Genomic DNA, 4,905 nt, shown 5'->3' with positions numbered 1-4,905 from the left:
GATAAACCACTAACTGGATGTACAAAGGAAAGTCTAAGATAAAATCAGAAATGAAAAAGAAGGCATTACAACTGATATCAGAGAAATACAAAAGATCATTAGAAACTATTATGAACAACTATATGCTGACAAACTGGAAAACTTAGAGGACATGAGTAAGTTCTCAGTAACACACAATGTACAAGATTGAATCAGGAAGAAATAGAAAACTTAAACTTACCAATAATGAGTAGTAAGAATGAATCAGGAATAAAACGTCTCCCAGCAAAGAAATGCCCAAGACTGAATGAATTCACAGCCAAATTCTATAAATTTACATAGAAGAACTAATAATAATCCTCTTGAAACTATTCAGAAATTGAAGGGGGTAGGGAATGTTCCTAACCAAGAGGTCAGCCTCACCCTGAAATCAAAACTGGACAAGGACAAAACAAAAAAAATAAATAAAGCTATAGGCCAATATCTCTGATAAACATTGATACAGAAACCTCAACAAAATACTAGTAAACCACATTCAACAGCACATCAAAGAGTTAATACAGCATCATCAAGTGGGATTCGTACAAGGAATACAAGAATGGTTCAACATATCCAAATAAATAAATGTGATTCACATCAACAGAACAAAGCACAAAAAACTCATGATCTCTTCAATAGATGCAGAAAAAGTATTCGATAAAATTTGACATTTTTTCATGATTAAAGCTATCATCTAGACATAGAAGAAACATACTTCAAAATAACAAAGGTGATATAAGACAAATCCATAAGTAGTATCACAAAGAGTGATGAAAAGTTAAAAGAATTTTTCCTAAAAATTGGAACAAGACAATAATACCTACTTTCACCACTTCTATTCAACATAGTACTGGAAATCTTAGCCAGAACAGGCAGGCAAATGCAAGAAATAAAAGGCATTCAAATGGAAAGAGAGGAAGTTAAATTGTCCCTCTTTGCTGACAATATGATATTCTATCTTGAAAAACTTAAAGACTCCACCAAAAACCTCTTAGATGTAATAAATAAGTTCAATAAAGTGGCATTACAGAAAATCAACATAAAAAATCAGTAGCATTTCTACACACCAACAATAATCTAGTTCAGAAATAGGTAAGAAAGGTGATCCCATTTACAATTGCTACAAAAATTATCTAGGAATGAATTTAACCAAGGAGGTGAAAGATCTCTACAAGGATAACTATAAAACACTGATGAGAGAAATTATAAATGACACAAATAAATGGAAAGACATTCCATACTCGTGAATTGGAAGAATAAATATTGCAAAAATGACCGTATTGCCCAAAGCAATCTACAGATTCAATATAATCCCTATCAAGTTACCAACATCATTTTTCCTAGAATTAGAAAAAAATCATCTCAAGTTGGCCAAAAAGAGACCAAAAAGACAAAGCAATCCTAAGGAAAAAGAACAAATCTGGAAGCATCACATTGTCTAACTTCAAATTATTCTATAAGGCAATAGTAGATAAAATAGCATGGCACTAGTATAAAAAAAGATGTATAGAACAATAGAAAAAAAAATATAAAACCCAGAAAAGAAGTCACACACCTACAACCAATTGATGTTTGACAAAGTTCACAAAAATAAAGAATGAGGAAAGGACACTGTATTCAACCAGTGGTGTTGGGAAAATTGGACAATCATATACAGAAGAATGAAATTGGATTCTTTTTCTCTCACCACATAAAAAATCAACTGAAAATGAATGAAAACTTAAATATTAAGACCCCAAACTAGAAATATGCTAGGAAAAAAATCTAAGAAAAACTCTATAAACATTGGTCTATAAAAAAAATTTATAACTAAGACCACAAAAGCGTAGTCGATAAAAATAAAAATAGACAACTGGGGCTTTATTAAGCTAAAAAACTTCTGCACAACAAAGAAATGATAAACACAGTTAACCTACTTCATGGGGGACACATTTGCACATTATGCCTCTAACAAATAACTGATATCTAGAATCTACAGAAAACTCAAACAACTCAACAAGAGAAAAACAAACAACTCTATTAAAAACTGGGCAAAGGATATGAGCAGATATTTTTCTAAAGAAGTACAAGTGGCCAAAAAATTCATTAAAAAATGCTCAACATCACTAATCATTAGATAAATGCAAATTAAAACATACAATGTGACATCATCTTATATCAATGAGAATAGCTGTTATTAAAAATTCAAAACACAACAGATATTGGCATAGATACAGAGAAAAGAAAACCCTTATACACTGTTGTTGGGAGTGTAAGTTAGTTCATCCTCTATGGAAAACAGTGTGAAGATTCCTCAAAGAACTAAGAATATAACTGTTATTTAATTCAGCAGTTGCACTACTGGGCATCTACTCAAGGAAAAGAAATAATCATACATAAAAGACACCAGTACCCATATATTTATTGCAACACTATTCACAATAGCAAAGTCATAGAACCAATCTAAGAGTCCACTAGCAGTTGACCGAATAAAGAAACTGTGGTAAGTATACACCATGGAATACTACGCAATCATAATAAAGAATAAAACAATGTTCTTTGCAGTAACATGGAGGGAGCTTGTGGCTCCTACGTAAACTAACTCAGAAAGAGAAAATAAAACACTGAATAGTCTCACTTATAAGTGAGAGTTAAATAATGAGTACATATGGACATAAAAGTGGAAATAATAGACACTGAGGACTCCGATAAATGGGAGGACATTAGATGGGTTAGGTTTGAAAAACTACCTATAGGGTACTGTGTTCAGTATTTTGTTAAATATGGGTATGTAAGAAGCCCAATTCCCACCAATATGCAATATGCCTATGTAACAATCACACACATGTAACCCCGAACATGAAATAAAATAAAATTAAATGAAGACAAAAAAATAAATCAAGGCATGGCACTACAAAAATTAACAGAACACAGAATGAGACAGCAAAAGAAGAAAAGAGAGATGGAAAACTGTAACACATACATAAAACAATTAAAATAGTAAGGATTTTACTATCAGTAATTATAAATGTAAATTGATTGATTTATCCATTCAAAAGACAGAGTGAATCAACAGTATCTAAGATATAAAACACTCAGTTTAGATTAAGGTGCACACATATGCAAAAGTGAGAGAATGGAAAATAATATTTTATGTAAATATTAAACAAAAGGCAGCAGAGGTAGCCATACAGATACTAGAAAAAATAAACTTTAAGTCAAAAACTGTCACAGGAGACAAAGAAGAACATTACATAATAATAAAAGGGTCAATTCACCAGGAATATATAATAAACATATATGTACCCAATAGCAGCACACCCAAGTATATAAAGAAAACTTTAACAAAACTGAAGAAAAAAATGGACAGCTACAGAACATCCAGACAGAATCAATATAGAAATAGATTGCTCACTTCTGCAGCACACATACTAAAATTGGAAAGATATAGAGAAGATTAGCATGGCCCCTGAGCAAGGATGAAAAGCAAATTCGTGAAGCATTTCATATTAAAGCAAACAAACAAACAAACAAAAAATTTTTAAAAAGAAAAAAATATAGAAATAGAGTACTTGGAAAACACTATAGACCAAATAAACCTAACAGACTTACTTAGAACATTCCAGCCAACCACGCAAGAATACACTTTCTTCTCAAGTGTACATGAGCCCTTCTCTATTTGATATCATAAATCAGGTAACAAGAAAAGTCTTCCAAAATTGATGAAGGTTAAATCATATTAAAATTTTTTAACTCAATTGAATAAAAGTAGAAATCAAGCAGAAAGAAAAATTTAAAATTTACAAATATATAAAATTTAAAAAACATACTCTTGAACAAGTAATGTGTCAAAGAAGAAATCAAGAGAAAATGAAACCTTGAAATGAAAGAAAATACAACACACCAAAACTTATAGAATGTATCAAAAGCAGCATTGAGAATGATGTTTACGGTGGTCAATGCCGACATTAAAAAAAAAATCTTAAGTACAAAACCTAACTGTATACCTCAAGGAACAATAAAAGAAACAAGAAACTAATGCTGAGGTTACAAGAAGAAATAAAGTTTTGAATAGAAATAAATAAATAAGAGACCAAAAGCCAATACAAAAATCAATAAAACTTAGTTTATTGAAAAAGGTAAAATTGAGAAAACTTTTTATAAACTAGCAAGGGAGAAGGCTGAAAATAATTAGAAGTGAAAAAGGAGACTCAATCTGATGCCACGATTTGAGAGAATATTATAAACCATTCTATGTCAGTAAATTGAACAAACTAAAAGAAATGGAGAAATTTATAGAAACATATGATGAGGCTTCAAAAAGTTTATGGAAAAATAGAATTAAAAGTTGAAAATAAAAATATTAAATTCGTCTCTCAAAGTAAGTTCCATCAAGCTCAAGATAGGTTTGTAAGTGATGATACCTGCCATTTTGTTCATTTATTAAGAATTGAGTGTATTGAAAATTAATTAATTAATTAATTAATTAATTTTTGAGGCAGTCTTGCTCTCTCACCCAGGCTGGAGTGCAGAGGCATGACCTTGGCTCACTGCAACCTCCAACTTGCAGATTCAAGTGATTTTCTTGCCTCAGCCTCCTGAGTAGCTGGAACTGCAGGCATGTGTTACCATGCCCAACTAATTTTTTTATTTTCAGTAGAGACAGGGCTTTGCCATGTTGGCTATGCTGGTCTTGAACTGATCTCAGGTTATCTGTCTACCTTGGCCTCCCAAACTGCTGGGATTACAGGCATGAGCCACTGTGTCCAGCTGGATCCTGAAAATTTAACCATGTCAATGCAGTCTATTTTACATTATAAACCAAATGGGTATCCTCTAAAGATTTTTTTGACATTATGAAATAAAAAGAAGACAAAGGAGCCAAATTAGGACTGTAAAGTAATTCAC

At 31.5% G+C, this 4,905-nt stretch overlaps 1 non-coding gene across 1 annotated transcript; it reads left to right on the top strand.

Annotated features, from left to right (window-relative positions):
- The first annotated feature begins 3,404 nt into the window (after positions 1-3,404).
- On the top strand, positions 3,405-3,511 carry LOC120366659 (U6 spliceosomal RNA). Its single transcript, XR_005581244.1, has one exon. It is a non-coding gene; the product is annotated as a U6 spliceosomal RNA (small nuclear RNA).
- The last annotated feature ends 1,394 nt before the right edge of the window (positions 3,512-4,905 follow it).

Source organism: Saimiri boliviensis, chromosome X (assembly GCF_048565385.1).
Source record: "Saimiri boliviensis isolate mSaiBol1 chromosome X, mSaiBol1.pri, whole genome shotgun sequence".
NCBI classification, from domain to species: Eukaryota; Metazoa; Chordata; class Mammalia; order Primates; family Cebidae; genus Saimiri; species Saimiri boliviensis.
This window is presented reverse-complemented; position numbering and strand designations above follow the sequence as displayed.